Consider the following 13,538-nt stretch of genomic DNA (forward strand, 5'->3'; position numbering starts at 1 on the left):
TTTTGAAGTTTTTGGTAACTGTGTTATTTTCCTATTTTAATTCCTTCGTTAATCCTAGGCTTTCTAGGAGTATTTAATCATAGTGTGCCCCGATTGTCACGCTGCGCCAAGGGGTCGTGATAAAACAAAGACATCCAGAGGAATAAGATGACGGAAAGCAAACGCCCACGACAATTGAAACGTCAACAAGGCAAAAAAAGAAGGGATGCAACACGAGGACTTCCCAGGAGGTCACCCATCCTAGTACTACTCTCGCCCAAACTCGCTTAACTTCGGAGTTCTGATGGGATCCGGTGCATGTGAGTTGGTATGATCGCATCCGTTAGCTTATAACGCCTAAAAGTATATAAGCCACGTTTGAGCCATGCCATATGACCATGGGTTGGCTATCCAACGCCCCCCGCATGAAATGGCATGGCCTTTCAAGCCTTGTCGTCGCCACCCCTACCACGTGTCGCGCGCAGGCCTGCCGAACTGCCGGTTCCGATCGGCTGTGGGGCCTACCTTACGATAATTGAACCAAAACAAAAAAAACAAAAAAACTGACAACGTTAAGAACAACCCCAATAATTTCGGCAGTGGGCGTCGAGTCCTGCTGTTTTTTCGCTTTCGTTCGTTTGCGGTGCCCGGTTAATTGGAGACGAGCTCCACGGGGTGATGTAGGACAGATGGCGTAAGTTATTGGAGAGGAGCTGGACCGACGCGCGTGCAACGGCAAATCGGGCAAACCGCTGATCTGGGCTCCGACCTCAGAATTGGGCCCACGAACCGTCGATTCGAAGGCAACGGCGTCGCGAGTAAAACTCATTGCGTTGCCATGAGTCGTGGGCTTTTTCGGGCATCCGACGTCGTTTACTAGCCCGAAATCCAGTTTTTGAAGTTTTTGGTAACTGTGTTATTTTCCTATTTTAATTCCTTCGTTAATCCTAGGCTTTCTAGGAGTATTTAATCATAGTGTGCCCCGATTGTCACGCTGCGCCAAGGGGTCGTGATAAAACAAAGACATCCAGATGAATAAGATGACGGAAAGCAAACGCCCACGACAATTGAAACGTCAACAAGGCAAAAAAAGAAGGGATGCAACACGAGGACTTCCCAGGAGGTCACCTGTTGCATTCCTAAAAGGACACAAATTAATGTGCAAACAACCAATTAAAAATACCCGCAAGTGCACGAATCTAATGAAGTATAGATTATGTAAGTACGGGGTCGATCCCACGAAGAACTTGTCGGCTCCCTATAAGTTCTAATTTGAGTACGTAAAGAACACTTAATTGACACACCACAAATACGCAAATGCAAAATGGAAACTAAAAATAAGTAAAGAAGTGCAAAAGAAATGAAACAACACAAGAAAACTAAAGAAAAACACAAACAGCATTTTCTATCGCCATTTTATCACCTGTTTACCACCTGTGAACAGTACAGTGAACAGTGAACAGTGGCATGAACAGTCGTGAACAGTGAACAGTGACGACCGGTCGCGTGAACAGTGATGGCCGGTCGTTTTTGGGCAGAGTCGAAATTTCAATAAACGTGTGATGAGCGACCGGTCGTGAACAGTAACGACCGGTCGTTTTTGGGCAAATTCGTTTCTCTGTTTTTCAGTTTCGACCTCTGTCCAGTGTTTTGCCTATAACTTTCCAACCGTACGTCGAAAATTCACTTTCTTTATACGGTTGGATTCAGAACAGAAAATGCAAGAACACAACACGGACCAAAAGTCCAAAACAATTACGGAAACAAATAAAATTCAGTATCAAAGACACACCACGTATCAAACACACAACTCACACACACATTGGGGGGGTTTTGATTTGTTTCAAGTGACCTATTTCTATTGCATGAAAGTAAATGGACTTTGAATTGAAATGAGAAAGGCAGAGATGAAATATCAAAGAGTGGAATTAAAAAGTAACAAACACTAGGGTTTCGGAATCCACCCTAAACAATTCTACCCAAGTTCATGAATACTCAAGTGATGAACTCTAAACGTGTTGATGAAAATGTTCGCAATCAAGGCCATGGGTCGTGGCTCAAGACGCATTGATTCTCTCTAATATACGTAAAGTGCATGGTTCGTGCTACAATACTTGTGCCCTCCTCATAACCGAACCTAGGTATGGTTCGTACTTTGATTCAATTACAAGGAGAACCCATTAAGTTCAAAGAGAATATGAACATCACAAGAATCCTAATAGCATGGTGTTTACATTAGGTATTCAAGAAACCAATTCACATGGATGATTCTTACTTCATCCATTTATTGCTTAGGATAACATGAAGATACACATAATCCCAACAATCTCAAGAAGCATGCTTTCAAAGATGGCCAACCAAGGAAAAACACACATCAAGGATAGATTAATTTGGTGAATTGGAATTCATCAACAATATCTAGAAATTCATACACTCAAGTATCAAAACAATAAGGTAATCATGTTTAGGGCTTCAACCTAAGCCCTAGCTATAGAGTTTAGTTGCTCATACTTATTTCAAATACAAACTCAAAATGAAATTAGAAAGAGTTTACAGATTTTCAGAAAATGATGAAAGCTTCAAGATCATCAATGGTGGAAGTCTTCTTCTCCACTTTTCTTGGCTGCACCTTGGCTTTCTCCAAGCTCCAAAAACTCTCCAAAATCTGCTCTCAATTGTGTAGAATTCAGAATTGAATTGCTTTCCACGTTCAAAGGCTCCCTCCATATCTGATTGCCAATTGCTTTTGCTCCTTTTCCCATCTTTTCCTACTCACACTTTTAATATAAAACTCATTCTTTCTCTAAAGCTTTTGCCCATTGTCCCCTTGCCATTATGAAGCATTGACTCACAAAGATGCCAAATACTTCAGAAAATATCTCTTTTACAAAGGTAATTCCTTGTTACCAAGAGTTATGGTAACAAGAAATTAAGATGACACAAAGGAGGTAAAAGCTGGCCAAATCCGGATTTCCAGAGCTGTGGTAACATGCTGGATTGGTTGGATAGGCAATACTTGTCCAATGGAGCTCAAATTTGGATATGTTGTAGTTAACATCCATTGGAACAAATCTCATGAAGATCATGACCTCATCCGAGCACCAGAGCATGTTGATCCCAGGCCAAGAAGTTGACCTACGAAAATGAACAAAAACAGAATTTATAACTAATAATGCACTTTTAGCTCATTTTCATTCCAACCAAGGTAAAATCTAAGAAAACACAAAAAGGAAGTAAAAAGCTATAAAATGTCAAGAACTAACTCAAAATAGTGGGTGAATAACATGAAAAATCATGTGTAAAAATGAACCGAACAAACTTCCCAAACTTATCTTTTGCTAGTCCTCGAGCAAAACAGAAACTAAAACAAGATTCGAAACAAAACTTTCCGAACACTTTCCAAAGAGAGAGCGACTTATGCAAATGACTTAAAAGTTTTCACAAAGAAAACTCATTTTAGACATTATTCACAAGGCAGCAAAGTTCAGAACACAACATGTTCAAAGTGTAGTAGTGTGATGGCCAAATGGAACTCATTCTCCAATTTCAGTTTTCACACAACTTCAAAAATCATACCCAGCACAAATGTAACTTCAAATCTCACCTAAGTTGTCCTCTCACAAATGAATCACTCGGAAGAGGGTTACAATGCATCACTCAATAATAGACATGAGAATAGAGTTAAACCATAAGGGACTTAACTCAAAATTAGCAAGCTGAAAAACATGCATGAATATGATCTCAAGAAGGATGCTAAACACTTAAAAGAAGAATGTGTGCAATTCAACCACATGACATCTAGGATCAATTTAGGTCTTTATTATAGGTTGTAATGGGGCTAAGGGTGTAAGGTGAGTAAGAAATGAAGGATAAGGATACAACAAAGTCCAAGGAACTCACAATGTAAGAGCATATAATCGTTGACTAAAAGACTTTGAAACATCACGCTTGAAATTTTCATTCTTTTATTATTTTTTGGGTGATCAAATAGACCACAAAGCCTTATACCTCCACTAATTATGATTCACACTCCTTCCTTCCATTTGAACAACCAAGAAACATGGAATTGAATTTGAAACCATTGCCACTTAACCACGACTTTTCTCTTTTCTTTCACCCTTTTTTTTTTTTTTTTTTTTTTTTGAAAGTAATAACCCTTCCCAAACTTAGCATGAAAAACACATCTAAATTAAAGCTCACGAGTTCCTTAGAAAGGTAAATTCTTGTTTTTCAGGCTAAGGCTAGAAGTAATAACTGGTTACTTGAAAGAAAAGGCATACATATAGGCTCAAGGTGGTTAACAATGGAAAATCATGCTTAAGCATGCATAGGGTTAGCTTGAAAGGCACAAACGGTCCAAAAAGGGCCTTAATATCATTTCTCAAATGTCATGTAATCAAATTGCACAAGAATGAGTAACTTTTAAGTGCTCAACCAAATCAATGAATAATGAGATCAAACAACAACTCAGATGACAAGAAAAGTGGAATATGTGTATAACACTCATGAATTGAAGCACAAGGCTCAAAGCTCACATTATATGGTTATACAAGTCTAATTCATGCTTGATACAATTCTTTGGATCATGCAAGTCCCTCAACTGGAGAATTATGAAACAAATGGCAAGTGCGTAGAGGGTTTCAAACATATCATGCTAGAACGATGCCATTTAGTGAATAACAAATTTTTTATTTTTAATTTTTTAATTTTTTTTTTTAAGAGCATTTTCAATCAAGTCATTTAAACATTCATCACAATCTCATCATATATGTCCGGAAAGTGACTTGAAAACACAAAGACTCAAAACTGAAAAGAAAACAGAACAAATTAAAGCAAGAATTAAAGCGAAACGAAAAAGACTTGCTATCCCTTCCCAAACTTAGAAATAAACATTGTCCTCAATGTTAAAGAATTCAGACATCAACAACGTTATAACAAGAATTAAAGGGAATAAAGCAGTTAAATACAAGAACAAACACGAAAAAAACAACTACAACACGGTTGCAAAAACAAAAACAAAAACGAAACCAAACAGAAACAAATAAAACAGTAAGCCCTAACAACAGTCTTACACATGCAGAAATCCAACCCAATGAAACGCAAAAACCAAATGAAAGCCCAACCCAAACGAAAGCCCAAAAGCCCAAAAGCGAAGAAAGTAAATAAAACAAAGAAACCAAGTCAGAAGCACAAAGAGCGAGGACTCAGTAAAATAGAAAAAGTGGGCCCTGAAGTCTCGACACCTGTGAGTCACGGGAAACAAAGGGAGAGACGTGTCGACAAGCAGAGGTCTCTCTCACGGTCCCAAGCCAGAATTATTGGCTTCATAGGAAGGCGTGACGACTTTCGTTTCTCAAAAACGCTGAAAGGCGGAACTGTAATTAAAGGGGTTGGGGACCAGGTGGGGTGACCTAAGGGGATAGGCCGTAAGGGCCGCGCAAAACGCAGAAGCGCAGTGGCTAGGGTTACATAAAAACTCATTGCGTTGCCATGAGTCGTGGGCTTTTTCGGGCATCCGACGTCGTTTACTAGCCCGAGATCCAGTTTTTGAAGTTTTTGGTAACTGTGTTATTTTCCTATTTTAATTCCTTCGTTAATCCTAGGCTTTCTAGGAGTATTTAATCATAGTGTGCCCCGATTGTCACGCTGCGCCAAGGGGTCGTGATAAAACAAAGACATCCAGATGAATAAGATGACGGAAAGCAAACGCCCACGACAATTGAAACGTCAACAAGGCAAAAAAAGAAGGGATGCAACACGAGGACTTCCCAGGAGGTCACCCATCCTAGTACTACTCTCGCCCAAACTCGCTTAACTTCGGAGTTCTGATGGGATCCGGTGCATGTGCGTTGGTATGATCGCATCCGTTAGCTTATAACGCCTAAAAGTATATAAGCCACGTTTGAGCCATGCCATATGACCATGGGTTGGCTATCCAACGCCCCCCGCATGAAATGGCATGGCCTGTCAAGCCTTGTCGTCGCCACCCCTACCATGTGTCGCGCGCAGGCCTGCCGAACTGCCGGTTCCGATCGGCTGTTGGGCCTACCTTACGAAAATTGAACCAAAAAAAAAAAAAAAAAAAAACTGACAACGTTAAGAACAACCCCAATAATTTCGGCAGTGGGCGTCGAGTCCTGTTGTTTTTTCGCTTTCGTTCGTTTGCGGTGCCCGGTTAATTGGAGAGGAGCTCCACGGCGTGATGTAGGACAGATGGCGTAAGTTATTGGAGAGGAGCTGGACCGACGCGCGTGCAACGGCAAATCGGGCAAACCGCTGATCTGGGCTCCGACCTCAGAATTGGGCCCACGAACCGTCGATTCGAATGCAGCGGCGTCGCGAGTAAAACTCATCGCGTTGCCATGAGTCGTGGGCTTTTTCGGGCATCCGACGTCGTTTACTAGCCCGAAATCCAGTTTTTGAAGTTTTTGGGAACTGTGTTATTTTCCTATTTTAATTCCTTCGTTAATCCTAGTCTTTCTAGGAGTATTTAATCATAGTGTGCCCCGATTGTCACGCTGCGCCAAGGGGTCGTGATAAAACAAAGACATCCAGATGAATAAGATGACGGAAAGCAAACGCCCACGACAATTGAAACGTCAACAAGGCAAAAAAAGAAGGGATGCAACACGAGGACTTCCCAGGAGGTCACCCATCCTAGTACTACTCTCGCCCAAACTCGCTTAACTTCGGAGTTCTGATGGGATCCGGTGCATGTGAGTTGGTATGATCGCATCCGTTAGCTTATAACGCCTAAAAGTATATAAGCCACGTTTGAGCCATGCCATATGACCATGGGTTGGCTATCCAACGCCCCCCGCATGAAATGGCATGGCCTGTCAAGCCTTGTCGTCGCCACCCCTACCATGTGTCGCGCGCAGGCCTGCCGAACTGCCGGTTCCGATCGGCTGTGGGGCCTACCTTACGAAAATTGAACCAAAAAAAAAAAAAAAAAAAACTGACAACGTTAAGAACAACCCCAATAATTTCGGCAGTGGGCGTCGAGTCCTGTTGTTTTTTCGCTTTCGTTCGTTTGCGGTGCCCGGTTAATTGGAGAGGAGCTCCACGGCGTGATGTAGGACAGATGGCGTAAGTTGTTGGAGAGGAGCTGGACCGACGCGCGTGCAACGGCAAATCGGGCAAACCGCTGATCTGGGCTCCGACCTCAGAATTGGGCCCACGAACCGTCGATTCGAAGGCAGCGGCGTCGCGAGTAGAACTCATCGCGTTGCCATGAGTCGTGGGCTTTTTCGGGCATCCGATGTCGTTTACTAGCCCGAAATCCAGTTTTTGAAGTTTTTGGTAACTGTGTTATTTTCCTATTTTAATTCCTTCGTTAATCCTAGGCTTTCTAGGAGTATTTAATCATAGTGTGCCCCGATTGTCACGCTGCGCCAAGGGGTCGTGATAAAACAAAGACATCCAGATGAATAAGATGACGGAAAGCAAACGCCCACGACAATTGAAACGTCAACAAGGCAAAAAAAGAAGGGATGCAAACGAGGACTTCCCAGGAGGTCACCCATCCTAGTACTACTCTCGCCCAAACTCGCTTAACTTCGAAGTTCTGATGGGATCCGGTGCATGTGAGTTGGTATGATCGCATCCGTTAGCTTATAACGCCTAAAAGTATATAAGCCACGTTTGAGCCATGCCATATGACCATGGGTTGGCTATCCAACGCCCCCTGCATGAAATGGCCTGGCCTGTCAAGCCTTGTCGTCGCCACCCCTACCATGTGTCGCGCGCAGGCCTGCTGAACTGCCGGTTCCGATTGGCTGTGGGGCCTACCTTACGATAATTGAACCAAAAAAAAAAAAAAAAAACTGACAACGTTAAGAACAACCCCAATAATTTCGGCAGTGGGCGTCGAGTCCTGTTGTTTTTTCGCTTTCGTTCATTTGCGGTGCCCGGTTAATTGGAGAGGAGCTCCACGGCGTGATGTAGGACAGATGGCGTAAGTTATTGGAGAGGAGCTGGACCGACGCGCGTGCAACGGTAAATCGGGCAAACCGCTGATCTGGGCTCCGACCTCAGAATTGGGCCCACGAACCGTCGATTCGAAGGCAGCGGCGTCGCGAGTAAAACTCATCGCGTTGCCATGAGTCGTGGGCTTTTTCGGGCATCCGACGTCGTTTACTAGCCCGAAATCCAGTTTTTGAAGTTTTTGGTAACTGTGTTATTTTCCTATTTTAATTCCTTCGTTAATCCTAGGCTTTCTAGGAGTATTTAATCATAGTGTGCCCCGATTGTCACGCTGCGCCAAGGGGTCGTGATAAAACAAAGACATCCAGATGAATAAGATGACGGAAAGCAAACGCCCACGACAATTGAAACGTCAACAAGGCAAAAAAAGAAGGGATGCAACACGAGGACTTCCCAGGAGGTCACCCATCCTAGTACTACTCTCGCCCAAACTCGCTTAACTTCGGAGTTCTGATGGGATCCGGTGCATGTGAGTTGGTATGATCGCATCCGTTAGCTTATAACGCCTAAAAGTATATAAGCCACGTTTGAGCCATGCCATATGACCATGGGTTGGCTATCCAACGCCCCCTGCATGAAATGGCCTGGCCTGTCAAGCCTTGTCGTCGCCACCCCTACCATGTGTCGCGCGCAGGCCTGCCGAACTGCCGGTTCCGATCGGCTGTGGGGCCTACCTTACGATAATTGAACCAAAAAAAAAAAAAAAAAAAAACTGACAACGTTAAGAACAACCCCAATAATTTCGGCAGTGGGCGTCGAGTCCTGTTGTTTTTTCGCTTTCGTTCGTTTGCGGTGCCCGGTTAATTGGAGAGGAGCTCCACGGCGTGATGTAGGACAGATGGCGTAAGTTGTTGGAGAGGAGCTGGACCGACGCGCGTGCAACGGCAAATCGGGCAAACCGCTGATCTGGGCTCCGACCTCAGAATTGGGCCCACGAACCGTCGATTCGAAGGCAGCGGCGTCGCGAGTAGAACTCATCGCGTTGCCATGAGTCGTGGGCTTTTTCGGGCATCCGATGTCGTTTACTAGCCCGAAATCCAGTTTTTGAAGTTTTTGGTAACTGTGTTATTTTCCTATTTTAATTCCTTCGTTAATCCTAGGCTTTCTAGGAGTATTTAATCATAGTGTGCCCCGATTGTCACGCTGCGCCAAGGGGTCGTGATAAAACAAAGACATCCAGATGAATAAGATGACGGAAAGCAAACGCCCACGACAATTGAAACGTCAACAAGGCAAAAAAAGAAGGGATGCAAACGAGGACTTCCCAGGAGGTCACCCATCCTAGTACTACTCTCGCCCAAACTCGCTTAACTTCGAAGTTCTGATGGGATCCGGTGCATGTGAGTTGGTATGATCGCATCCGTTAGCTTATAACGCCTAAAAGTATATAAGCCACGTTTGAGCCATGCCATATGACCATGGGTTGGCTATCCAACGCCCCCTGCATGAAATGGCCTGGCCTGTCAAGCCTTGTCGTCGCCACCCCTACCATGTGTCGCGCGCAGGCCTGCTGAACTGCCGGTTCCGATTGGCTGTGGGGCCTACCTTACGATAATTGAACCAAAAAAAAAAAAAAAAAACTGACAACGTTAAGAACAACCCCAATAATTTCGGCAGTGGGCGTCGAGTCCTGTTGTTTTTTCGCTTTCGTTCATTTGCGGTGCCCGGTTAATTGGAGAGGAGCTCCACGGCGTGATGTAGGACAGATGGCGTAAGTTATTGGAGAGGAGCTGGACCGACGCGCGTGCAACGGTAAATCGGGCAAACCGCTGATCTGGGCTCCGACCTCAGAATTGGGCCCACGAACCGTCGATTCGAAGGCAGCGGCGTCGCGAGTAAAACTCATCGCGTTGCCATGAGTCGTGGGCTTTTTCGGGCATCCGACGTCGTTTACTAGCCCGAAATCCAGTTTTTGAAGTTTTTGGTAACTGTGTTATTTTCCTATTTTAATTCCTTCGTTAATCCTAGGCTTTCTAGGAGTATTTAATCATAGTGTGCCCCGATTGTCACGCTGCGCCAAGGGGTCGTGATAAAACAAAGACATCCAGATGAATAAGATGACGGAAAGCAAACGCCCACGACAATTGAAACGTCAACAAGGCAAAAAAAGAAGGGATGCAACACGAGGACTTCCCAGGAGGTCACCCATCCTAGTACTACTCTCGCCCAAACTCGCTTAACTTCGGAGTTCTGATGGGATCCGGTGCATGTGAGTTGGTATGATCGCATCCGTTAGCTTATAACGCCTAAAAGTATATAAGCCACGTTTGAGCCATGCCATATGACCATGGGTTGGCTATCCAACGCCCCCTGCATGAAATGGCCTGGCCTGTCAAGCCTTGTCGTCGCCACCCCTACCATGTGTCGCGCGCAGGCCTGCCGAACTGCCGGTTCCGATCGGCTGTGGGGCCTACCTTACGATAATTGAACCAAAAAAAAAAAAAAAAAAAAACTGACAACGTTAAGAACAACCCCAATAATTTCGGCAGTGGGCGTCGAGTCCTGTTGTTTTTTCGCTTTCGTTCGTTTGCGGTGCCCGGTTAATTGGAGAGGAGCTCCACGGGGTGATGTAGGACAGATGGCGTAAGTTATTGGAGAGGAGCTGGACCGACGCGCGTGCAACGGCAAATCGGGCAAACCGCTGATCTGGGCTCCGACCTCAGAATTGGGCCCACGAACCGTCGATTCGAAGGCAACGGCGTCGCGAGTAAAACTCATTGCGTTGCCATGAGTCGTGGGCTTTTTCGGGCATCCGCCGTCGTTTACTAGCCCGAAATCCAGTTTTTGAAGTTTTTGGTAACTGTGTTATTTTCCTATTTTAATTCCTTCGTTAATCCTAGGCTTTCTAGGAGTATTTAATCATAGTGTGCCCCGATTGTCACGCTGCGTGATCGGTTCGTAATTGTATATCATTTTGTACCCTTCTAGCTTATGATTTGGTTATATTTTTGAGTTAAACTTGTACTTTTAATCCTTTTTGTGTTTATCTTTCAGCTTTAGGGAACAATGATGGCTTTGGATAGGAAATGATGCAATCCATGCATGTTAAAGCCTGATTTGGATAAAGGGAAGAAGAGCTTAAAGACAAACTCATTTTGGCTACAGCCCCCTGCCAGTCCAGTTCCGTAGGTCATATTGCAAGCTTTGTTTCAGCAACCTACATAGCTCGAATGAGGCCACATTCTTCATGAAAGTTGTTCCAATGGGTGTGTACTATAACATACCCAAAATTCAGCCCCATTGGATAAATATGGAGTCTGTTACCTAGCGAACACAGAACCATGCTCAGGATGGATCTTATCAGCGCGGAAAATGAGTTAGCAATTTGTTTCGGCCTTAACTTCTTCCTCCGACCTTGGATTGGCCCAAATAACATATGGCTGGAAAGAAGACATTCTGAACTTCAATTTCGAGTGCTTAAAGTCCTAATTTGATTAAGAGAAGCCCAAGTTGTAAGCCCTTGAAGTTGCTGGTCATGCTGACCTCAGCATGTGCTGGTTGGATGCTTGGTCATGGTGAGCTAGGTATGAGCTATCATTTCTGGTTGGAAGCTTGGTCATGGTGACATGAAGATGAGCTAGGGCTGCTGGTGGGATCTATTGGTGAAGTGCATCAACCAATTCAAGATTTTCTAATACAAGTGCATCACCCAATTTAGATTTTCTAATTCAAGTGCATCAACCATTTCAGATTTTATAAAACAAGTGTTGTATGCATTAGCCATACTTAATTCAGATTTTCAGCTTCCTTAGGCCTATATATAGTGAGGTTTCCCAAGTTTGTAATCACACCCCAAGGGGGGGAGCTCTCAAACACTTCTCTAGAGCTCCCTTCCCTTCTCTCCCTCAAATTCTCTTAGTTTCTCTTTCTAGTTTTCAATTGTTGTAATGAAATCTTTTGTGTTGAAATTTTCCTTAAGTTTTTCTTAGTTCCACTTTAGTTTTCATTATGTAAATTCTTTTCTTTAGTTTCAAGTTTGATTAGTTTCCAAGTTTCAATTATGGTTCATGTTCTTATTCATTATGCTTATAAGTTAATATTCTAGTTTGAATGATTGATCACCATTTAGGCTTGCATGTTAGCTATCTTGGTTTGAATTAAGAGTATACACCATGCTTTAATTCGAATTGAACTATGAATAGGAAGAGTATGTATGGACATTCGACAACAGGGATTAGATACATGCTTGGTTGTTTAAATTGTTCTTCTATGCTTAATGGGTTCCTAATGCTTAATTTTAGGTTAGACAACAAATGATCAAATTAGGGAATTAGGAACACAAGGTTATGACCAAACACCATGGCTTAATCATACTTTAGCTAGAATCAATCCGTTAATCTAATTGAACTTGGGAACTTATCTACTTGAGTTAGTTATTTTCTTTCTTTCTTGTTTTATTTATTTCCTTTCTTTTTTCGTTTCTGTTTTGTGTAGGGAAAATGAATTGGGTCATTCAATCACCAATCCTCTTGGGATCGACCTCGCACTTACATACGCTATACTACCGAACGGCTCGTGCACTTGCGAGTATCACAAGTTGAGGATGCAACTGAATCCATTTTGGTGCAGCTGTATCTACACAACAAGTTTTTGGCGCCGTTGCCGGGGATTGGTAACATTGTTTGATTCTATTTGGCTTTCCTACATTATTTTTTTTTCTTAACTGGACAATTTCTTGTTTTAAAGTTAATGACGTTAATGGACAAGTTATGTTTGTAGTCCAACAGAAAAGGACAATTGCCCAACAAGCAAGAGAACTGGGTTTAAGTCCCAGCTTACACAACCCATTGGTGCTTGTTGCTTTGAAGCATGGAATTGGATGTGTGTTGATTTTCCTTTTCATTTTAGTTTTTATTTCCTCATCCTTTTAATTCTATTTCAAGTTTTCTATGTTTGTTTTAGCAATTTATTATAGCTCAATAATAAATGGAGAGAGATGGCAACCTCAATCATAAGAATGGGAAGTGTGGAGCAGTGGGAGAAGTCGCGACCTCCAAGTGCATCACGCTCGACCTAATCGCTTCAAGGGGGAGCATTTCAATCCTTTCTCTTCTTTGAATTCTGTTTATATTCGTAGTTGTTTTTACCTTTTGGTCCGCGTTGAGTTCTTTGTTTTTCTATGCTGAATCCAACCATATAAAGAACGTAAAATTTGGACTTACGGTTGGAAAGTTATAGCCTAAAAACTGAACAGAGGTCGAAGCTGAAAAACATAGAAACGAATCTGTCCAAATGGTGATAAACGGGTGATAGAAAGTGCTGTTTGTTTTTTTTTCTTTGGTTTCTTGGTTTGTTTCCTTTTGTACAACAATTTATGTTGTTTGTTTGAATTTGTTTACAGTACTTAGTTCATTTTTGTTTGTGGTTTGTTGTTTCATTTTATCTTAATGTGTTTTTGTTTCTTATCTTAAAATTTTTTTTTAAAAAAAAAATATTTTTCATATGAGCCGACTTATGGTAACCCCAGTGAGCACTTCCGTTAATACAGTGTCTAGGAGTTCTTTAGGCGACACCTTCGGTGTCTAAGAAGTTTGGGTTTTAAGCGGGACCATTGTGACCCCTCCAACCTTCCC

General features: G+C 42.9%; 5 non-coding genes and 2 pseudogenes across 5 annotated transcripts; all 7 read right to left on the reverse strand.

The window, feature by feature from the left end:
• Positions 1–202: 202 nt before the first annotated feature.
• On the reverse strand, positions 203–321 carry LOC148291807 (5S ribosomal RNA). The gene has a single exon (XR_015827411.1). It is a non-coding gene; the product is annotated as a 5S ribosomal RNA (ribosomal RNA).
• A 5,405-nt stretch (positions 322–5,726) lies between these two features.
• Positions 5,727–5,845, reverse strand: LOC148291808 (5S ribosomal RNA). Its single transcript, XR_015826851.1, has one exon. It is a non-coding gene; the product is annotated as a 5S ribosomal RNA (ribosomal RNA).
• Positions 5,846–6,598: 753 nt separating this feature from the next.
• On the reverse strand, positions 6,599–6,717 carry LOC148291809 (5S ribosomal RNA). Its single transcript, XR_015827412.1, has one exon. It is a non-coding gene; the product is annotated as a 5S ribosomal RNA (ribosomal RNA).
• Positions 6,718–7,469: 752 nt separating this feature from the next.
• LOC148291810 (5S ribosomal RNA) lies at positions 7,470–7,587 on the reverse strand (annotated as a pseudogene).
• A 750-nt stretch (positions 7,588–8,337) lies between these two features.
• LOC148291811 (5S ribosomal RNA) lies at positions 8,338–8,456 on the reverse strand. The gene has a single exon (XR_015827413.1). It is a non-coding gene; the product is annotated as a 5S ribosomal RNA (ribosomal RNA).
• A 753-nt stretch (positions 8,457–9,209) lies between these two features.
• LOC148291812 (5S ribosomal RNA) lies at positions 9,210–9,327 on the reverse strand (annotated as a pseudogene).
• A 750-nt stretch (positions 9,328–10,077) lies between these two features.
• On the reverse strand, positions 10,078–10,196 carry LOC148291813 (5S ribosomal RNA). Its single transcript, XR_015827414.1, has one exon. It is a non-coding gene; the product is annotated as a 5S ribosomal RNA (ribosomal RNA).
• Positions 10,197–13,538: the final 3,342 nt, after the last annotated feature.

This window comes from Prunus avium, chromosome 8, assembly GCF_965620075.1.
Source record: "Prunus avium chromosome 8, drPruAviu1.hap1.1, whole genome shotgun sequence".
Taxonomy (NCBI): Eukaryota; Viridiplantae; Streptophyta; class Magnoliopsida; order Rosales; family Rosaceae; genus Prunus; species Prunus avium.